Consider the following 9106-nt stretch of genomic DNA (forward strand, 5'->3'; position numbering starts at 1 on the left):
GAGATCCCAAAGCACACCCTAAGGCATCCCATCCCTGCCAGAGGGTACACCCAAAATTCCCAGGGCTCTTTCTTCCCCCCCACAAGCCTTGGGCCAAGCCAGGCCCAAGAAGGTGGGGAATGGCTCACCCCATTACCAGGTACCAGTGAGGGAAGAAAAGAGGAAGTGCAGGACCCTGCAGATGGCTTTTGTAGGGGGCAGGACATCATGGGATGAAATACTCAGCTTCCTGTGTCCACCCACTGGGCTGGACCTTTCTGGACACCAGAGATGTGTCTCATGTGGCCACAGCATGGGGGCACCTGGCCCAAACTGCTACAGTGTTCCCTATATGCATTGCAAATGAATTAGTGTCTTAGTAAATGACATCTAAATGTCATTAAATGTTAAAATATATTTCTTTTTTTCTCATTTCTTCACCGATTTCCTAAGCAACTTTTCTCATTTTGCTTACTGTAATTTTGATTTTATTTGCTGATTTATTTTATTTTCTCAAGTTGCATTTGGTGATTTCAGTTCTATGTTTCACTTGTGTTTTCATTTCCTGTATTTTTTTTTTTATCTGAACTAATGAACAGGGATTGCCTGTCTTAATCTGATGTAAACTGTCTATGAAGAAGTTGTAGAGCTATAGGCAGAACTGAATGTTAATTTGTCATGCTTTTTTAGTACCTGCTTTAATAGCAGTGCTGTAGCATTTACAGATAGCTTTCATGTGAAATTGGAACCTCATCTTCCTTTCTCAGATCTTACTAATCTTCTGGTATTGCTGATAGAGTTTAATTGGTTAAGATCATATGAAATTCTGCTAGAATTAGGATAAATCTTTCTATGGAACTTCCTAAAATTTAATGAATTCATTTGACTTTGTGGGTAAAACTAATATATTTTTCTGCCTTTTTTCTCTTCTGTTTGTTTTTCATTCTGGGTGAACTTTGCCATCTTCATGTTGCAGAATTCTTCTTTCCCTTCTATTTTTTTCATAAGAGCTTTTCTAGGCAGACTTAAGGTCTGACATTTGCAAACTAAGTTTGCTTAATGAAAACAAAATGAAGCAAAATAACATATAGATAAGAAAATCTGTATATCTTCTTGAACCAAAAGTATGCTTAAATTAAAACTAATGAATACAGTAGGACTAAAAATAATTATATTTTTGGGGGGGGAAATGAATTTTAAACACAAGGGAATAGTAGGGCATATTGATGAAAACAATCCTAAATTTAGCATTTTTAAGAGAGAATTTTCTGTATGTTTTAGATTCCAGCCTGTTGAAAATTCTGACCTTTTCTTTTGTAAGACTTATCAGAAAATATAGTCTGTAAATCTCAGTGGTTCCTTCTGCCACTCCACTATGCACACAGACAGAGACACAATCAAAAGAATTCAATAAAATAAGTTTAACACCTCTCCAGCCAGCATGGGTTTAGGAAGGGCAGGTCCTGCCTGACCAACCTGATCTCCTTCTATAATCAGGTGACCCGCCTGGTGGATGTGGGGCAGGCTGTGGATGTAGTCTACCTGGACCTCAGCAAGGCCTTTGACACCATTCCCCACAGCAAACTCCTGGCCAAGCTGTCAGCCCATGGCTTGGATGGGAGCACACTGCGATGGGTTAGGAAGTGGCTGGAGGGCCGAGCCCAGAGAGTGGTGGTGAATGGTGCCACATCCAGCTGGCAGCCAGTCACCAGTGGTGTGCCCCAAGGATCAGTGCTGGACCCCATGCTCTTTAACATCTTTATTGATGATCTGGAGGAGGGCATTGAGTCCATCATCAGTAAATTTGCTGACGACACCAAGCTGGGGGCTGCTGGAGGGTAGAGAGGCTCTGCAGAGGGACCTTGACAGGCTGGACAGATGGGCAAAGTCCAACGGCATGAGATTGAACACATCCAAGTGCCGGGTTCTGCACATTGGCCACAGCAACCCCATGCAGAGCTACAGGCTGGGGTCAGAGTGGCTGGAGAGCAGCCAGGCAGAGAGGGACCTAGTGGTTCTGGTCAATGATAGGCTGAACACAAGCCTGCAGTGTGCCCAGATGTGGTAATGGTTGCAATAAGCAGTGTGATCAATCTGGCAGTGTAGGCCTAGAGCCTGACATGGTGGTAGGCCGTGTCCAGCATGGGTGCGGAAGCAGCTAGCAGTGTAGCAGAACAGTGCTGTGCCTGCACCGTGTAACTAAAGCAGGGCACTGGTAGCTATAAACGCAGAGAGTTATCTTGGAATAACAGGACACACATGTGCATCAACAACCTCGCGTGTTATTACTAGTTCAACCAATAATCAATAGTAGTACAGTGTGTGGTCACTCGTGAGGAACCAATGAAGCCACGCCAGCAATGCCATACGAGTTTATATAAATTGTAAAGGTTTTCTTAATACTCACTTCTCCTACGCACTTCTTACTAGCCTGTCAGCTCTACTCTCTGCTCTGTACTATGCTTGCATTATAATCCAACAACACTGAAGCAATAAAGGAACAATACTAGATCATATTGATCAGCTGTATTGATTCTAATCTTTGTTGTCGTCCATACCCAGGCAGCCAGGAAGGCCAATGGCATCCTGGCCTGCATCAGGAACAGTGTGGCCAGCAGGAACAGGGAGGTCATTCTGCCCCTGTACACTGCACTGGTTAGGCCACACCTCGAGTACTGTGTCCAGTTCTGGGCCCTCCAGTTTAGGAAGGATGTTGACTTGCTGGAATGTGTCCAGAGAAGAGCAACAAAGGTGGTGAGGGGTTTGGAACACAAGCCCTGTGAGGAGAGACTGAGGGAGCTGGGGTTGCTTAGCCTGGAGAAGAGGAGGCTCAGGGGAGACCTTCTTGCTGTCTACAACTACCTGAAAGGAAGTTGTAGACAGGCAGAGGTTGGTCTCTTCTCCCAGGCAACCAGCACCAAAACAAGAGGACACAGTCTCAAGCTGTGCCAGGGGAGTTTTAGGCTGGAGGTTAGGAGGAAGTTCTACACAGAGAGAGTGATTGCCCATTGGAATGGGCTGCCCGAAGAGGTGGTGGAGTAACCATCACTGGAGGTGTTCAGGAGGAGACTTGATAGGGTACTTGGTTGCATGGTTTAGTTGATTAGATAGTGTTGGATGATAGGTTGGACATGATGATTTTGAGGATCTCTTCCAACCTGGTTAATTCTATTCTATTCTATTCTATTCTATTCTATTCTATTCTATTCTATTCTATTCTATTCTATTCTATTCTCTCTCATGTCTGCATGCATTAAATTATTGCTTACACCAGGCACTAAAGAACTAAATAAAAAACTGAATTATTTGAAATCAGGTTGTGCATGATCTGTTATGACACATTTTCATCTGAGATGTAACAAGAAATTCAAGGTTCTGTCAGAATCAGTCAGCTGGAGAAGTGCTATGAATCACCAGATGCAGTCAATGACACAGGAACAAATTCCTGTCTCCACCAGAATACCAGCCCACTGCTCAATGATGATTACTTTCTCCTGCTTTTGATCTACAGCTCTTAGTTAGCCAAAGCTGGAACTTACTTGATGACTTTTATTTAAGTATGAGGTCAGTCTCAGCCATATATCAGGTGGTTTTTAAATGAAACCTGGGAGGATTAAAGCTCTTTTTAGGGGAAACACTCTTAAGTTTTACACAGAGGTGTTTACTAGTTTATTTTCACAAGCAAGGACCAAGTGATAGTCATCATTGTCTCCACATGGCAGTATCCCAAGCACTGGACAATCAAAAAATCAGGTTTTTGTACAGCAAATGCTCCATTTTAACAATCTGTCTCAAGTTAACAGTGAAGTTCTGATAGAAAGTGAATTTCACCAAATTCTGAACCCCACCATTTGAAAGCAGCTAGAGTTCATGGTCCAAGTTAGTTAAAACCCCAAAACTTACTGAAAATCCTTGCTCTTACTGAAGGCAAATGATAATACAGTGTGATAACACCAGAGCCCTCAGACCGCCAAGTGTTTAAATCACCTTACCTTACCATTTAGGTATAGGAGATAGAAAAGGGAATACTGAGATGGGAAAGCAAGTTGCACTTACTGTCAAACAAGTTATCAAGATGCTTTATAAAGCAACGACATGTAATGGTAATGTAACTGTGAACAATATTGGTTTCTGAGTGATGCTGGCTGCTTTACTTGCAGATCCCTGACAACCACTTTTTTCTCCTACACAGGATCTTTAAGTAAACTGGCTGTATTTGTTTTAATATGCTGTGATTAATCAGGATTAGTGAAAACAAAAAAAAGTATTATCACAGTGAAATAATTCTTGATGCAATTGTGGGAAACCAGTCTTAACTGGAAGAAACTTGTATGTTGTTAGGTAGTGAAGAAATATTAGATTCCATCTTCCTCGTCCCCTATACTTCTTCTTGCCCATTGGAATGGGCTGCCCAAGGAGGTGGTAGAGTCACCATCACTGGAGGTGTTCAGGAGGAGACTTGATGAGGTGCTAGGTTGCATGGTTTAGTTGGTTGGGTGGTACTGGATGATAGGTTGGACAAGATGATCTTGATGGTCTCTTCCAACCTGGTCTATCCTATCCTATCCTATCCTATCCTATCCTATCCTATCCTATTCCCTTCAGGTAGTTGTAGATGGCAATAAGGTGCCCCCTGAGCCTCCTCTTCGCCAGGCTAATCAACCCCAGCTCCTTCAGCCACTCTAGACCTCTCACCAGCTGTGTTGCCCTTCTCTGGACATGTTCAGCAGAACTGGACACAGCACTTAAGCTGTGGCCTAACCAGTGTGAGTACAGGGGCACAATGACTTCCCTGCTCCTGCTGGCCACACTGTTCCTGATGCAGGCCAGGATGCCATTGGCCCTCCTGGCCACCTGGGCACACTGCAGGCCTACCATCACCTGGGCACACTGCAGGCCTACCATCAGCCTACCATCAATCAGTACCCCCAGGTCCCTCTCTGCCCGGCCGCTCTCCAGCCACTCTGACCCAAGCCTGTAGCACTGCACGGAGTTGTTTCAGCCAAAGTCTTTTTACTTAAAAGTCATTTTGGTTGTGGCTGCAGGATCCAGAAGTTCTTAGGTAGTTACACACGGAGATACATCTCCAAGTTTCTTTTACAACTGGAGGAGCAAGTACAAACACTTGATTTTCCAATTCTACTCTCGCATTGTGTTTGATCCTGTGTCATTCCATTTTAATTCCACTGCCAAATGCCAAGTCTTCGACAAACATGAGAAATGGAGAGGTTTATTTTTTAGGTGCAGGGAGAATATTAAAAATGACAGAAAGGTAAAGATTTATACCATCCTTTAATTACACATTTTGCCGATTAATAGTGTTTGCCCCCCTCAGAGAACATGATCTGAACTGAATAAAGAATCTGAAGCTCAACTACTGCTGTATTTCAGAGTTATCGCATCGCTACATCTGTTCAGCAGATGTGGTGTAGTTCATCCATATGCTGCATATGACCATACTGATATACAGTACAGACCTCCCTCCCTTCACAAGGTATTGATCTGGCAAAAACACTGCTTAAATTTCAGCAACATCTGTTTTGTTCTCAGATTTGGAAATGTTCTGTTTATTTAGATTTTATTTTTTATTATTTGTTTTCTTCAGTCTCAAGGAACAAATTCAAAATTATGAGATGACTCATAATTTTGAGTTTCAAAAACCTAAATCATGAGTTTCAAAAACCTAAATTATGTCATCTTAAAAGTAAAGCAGCTTAAATCACTGAAAACATCTAGTTGGAAGAGACCAAGCCTTGACCCAGCACTGATGTGTGAACACTAAACTGTGTCCTTAAAATCTTCCTCCAAATACTTTTCAGTGAAGTAGCTATTAAAGTATTTTCCCTAAATGTGAGTAATGAAAACCAGAAACTCTTCATTCTCCTCCATTACTGTGACTCTTTTAATTTCTGTCTCTGTATTTTGGGGCTGAGCAATGATGACCAGTTTTCTAACAATGCTATCTTTTACTGCTTGAAATTTCCCTGTGATGAACATTATGTATTATTTGCAACCTAGCCATTGTTTAAGAGATTTTACAGGCCATTGGTAGCAAAATGGAACTGCATTTTACTGTTGAAATGACTTGTAGAATGTAGAGCCTAATAAAATCACTTGTTCTTAATAGAAAATGAATTAAAAACAATCTTCTCCATGTGGTTTGTTTGTTTTAAGGTTCTTTGCTTCAGATTTTTGCTCCTTTTTCTCCTCTCCACCTGTAAGATGTTATTTATTCTGGTTCAAAACAAAAATAGAAGACTGAATGCTAAATTTCCTAACCTATGAAAATTGAAACTGAGAAGATCTGAATGGGTGAGTCCATCTTCCAGAGATATCCTTTGAAATTCAGTTTCAGAATAACTTTGAGACCAGAATCTGTATTTGGTGAAAGAAAAGATTTCTACCACAGGGTTCTGAATTGGTGGAAACAAATCATTCTACTTACATTGTACCGAAGCTTTACCTGAAAAATACATACTTTTTAAAATAATTTTGTTAATATATTATTTTTGTTTTCTTTTCAGATCGCTGCATCTATTATACAAAGAAATTATAGCATTTCTAATTTGTCTCTACATGTTTTCACAACAAATAGAAAGCTTTCAGGGATTTATAAATTTTATATTATTTTTGTCTTGAATAAAGTTTAAATTCTTCAGCCTGATGTGGCAGTTTTAGGCTATGCCTTTAAAAATTAGCTGCAGATTTTGAGCAGAAAAGTAGAAAAATATAAATAATTCACTATTGGGTGTAAAAAAGGAAAACAAAAGATTATTCTAAACAAGTTCATTGGATAAAATGTGTGGGATGTATGTAGATGTACACTAACAATCTTTCACACTTCACTTCTATTATCATTCCTTTTCATTTTCACCTGTGGTCTTGGCTGTTCTGCTTTGCTCAGGGAGATAAATATCTGCTTCTGGCTGGCCTTGAGGAAAGAAAAGAACACTGCTGCTTTGAGCCAACATTCCTTCTTCTTGGCTCCTCTTTTCTTCTATGACAGGGAGGGGAGAGGAGGTGTGGGGGATGAAGTGGGGAAGCTTCCCTACTCTCTGTGAAAGCCAGAGGGAGTACAGGGGGATTTCCATATTGTTTTCTAATCTTAAATATCTGTATAATATTGTAAATACTGTAAATAGAATAGAATAGAATAGATTTAACCAGGTTGGAAAAGACCTTTGAGATCATGGACTCCAACCTATCACCCAACACCATCTAACCAACTAAACCATGGCACCAAGAGCCCCATCCAGTCTCTTCCTAAACACCTCCAGTGATGGTGACTCCACCACCTCCCTGGGTAACCCATTCCAATGGCAAATCACTCTCTTTCTATGAAGAACTTCTTCCTAACATCCACCCTGAACTTCCCCTGGTGCAGCTTGAGACTGTGTCCTCTTGTTCTGGTGCTGGTTGCCTGGGAGACCAGCCCCCGCCTGTCTCGTAGACCTCTCTTCAGGTAGTTGTAGAGAGGAAGAAGGTCTCCCCTGAGCCTCCGCTTCTACAGTCTACCCAACCTCAACTGCCTCAGCCTCTCCTCACAGGGCTTGTGCTCCAAACCCCTCATCAACTTTATTGCCCTTCTCTGGACACGTTTCAGCAAGTCAACATCTTTCCTAAACTGAGGGGCCCAGAACTGGACACAAGACTTAAGCTGTGGCCTAACCAGTGCTGAGTACAGGGGCAGAATGACCTCCCTGCTCCTGCTGGCCACACTGTTCCTGATGCAGGTCAGGATGCCATTGGTGCTCTTGGCCACCTGGGCACACTGCTGGCTCACATTCAGCCTACTATCAACCAGTACACCCAGGTCCTTTTCTGCCTGGCTGCTCTCCAGCCACTCTGACCCCAGCCTGTAGCACTGCATGGGGTTGTTGTGACCAATCTGTAGAACCTGGCACTTAGATTTGTTAAATCTCATGCTCTTGGACTCTGCTTCTCTGTTCAGCCTGTCAAGGTCCCTCTGCAGAGCTCTCCTACCCTCTAATAGATCAACACCTGCCCCCATATTTTGTGCACATTCATTGTATTCTATTGCAGAGTGTAGTTTTTGCTTTGTAAATACAGCCTCCATTTGCTTCCCGCTGTCATGCTTAGTTAATGTGAATGGGAAATTTCAACCCACCACACCCAAGCAGAAACTGAATGATAGGACAAGGCTTGTTTGGTTAGTATGAGAAATGGAGACAATATAGATTGAGTTTTACTTCATTGCCTGTATGTTGAGTCATTTTTATGTCTTCACTAGTAATTCATCCTCTCAAAGAAATTCTTGCACTTTTCAGGTGAATGTCAGTGACAAACTCAATGAATTTTCAGGGACAGAATGATAAACAAGGTAAATAATGCACATACTGAAAGAGCTTCCTAGAGTCCTGATTGTATTCTGTATAGTAACTTTCATGTCCCATTAAACCACAATAACAAAACCAACAACAAAACAAAAAAAAAAACCAAAAAAACAACTAAATAAAAACAAATTAAAACTGAAACCAAACCAAACCAAAACTAACCAACTAAACAAGTGAAAAACAGAGGAAGGGAATTTCATATAAAAATTGTGGTGAAGCTAGGCAGTAAAATCTTTCATTGTCTTAAGTTACATGTTTTTTATTTGTCAAAACCAACTCTGATACAAAAAAAAAAAAAAAAGAAAAAAAAAAGGAAAAAAATGAAGAAAAAACGAAGTACTGATCCAAAATGGCACTGGTCAAAGTGTATTCAATCAAATATTAGGTTCTGACTAATGTTATAAGAAAATAATTTCTGTCCTTAAAATCCAATTAATCCTCAGTGAATTCTGCTGTCTTGCAGTCATGAGTGAGCCATACTGTGAACCAGGTGCAGCTGCTGAAGTGTTTTACCTCTCATTTTTATTACTTTCCTCTCCTTGAAAAGCCTTTTCTTTTACTGATGGTTTGGAACCTACATGTGGGTATCTTCTAATAATCATGATTAATGCCCGTAAGAAAACAAAAAAAAAATTAAAAAAGGTAATTAAAGATGTCTAATGCACCTTTCCTTACATTTGCTTTGCACTTTAAAAAACTTATTTAAAAAAACAACCAAACCCAAATTCTTAGCCTTTAAGATCTTGCTATCTTTCAAAGGCAAAAAAAATGAT

This window comes from Dryobates pubescens, chromosome Z, assembly GCF_014839835.1.
Source record: "Dryobates pubescens isolate bDryPub1 chromosome Z, bDryPub1.pri, whole genome shotgun sequence".
NCBI classification, from domain to species: Eukaryota; Metazoa; Chordata; class Aves; order Piciformes; family Picidae; genus Dryobates; species Dryobates pubescens.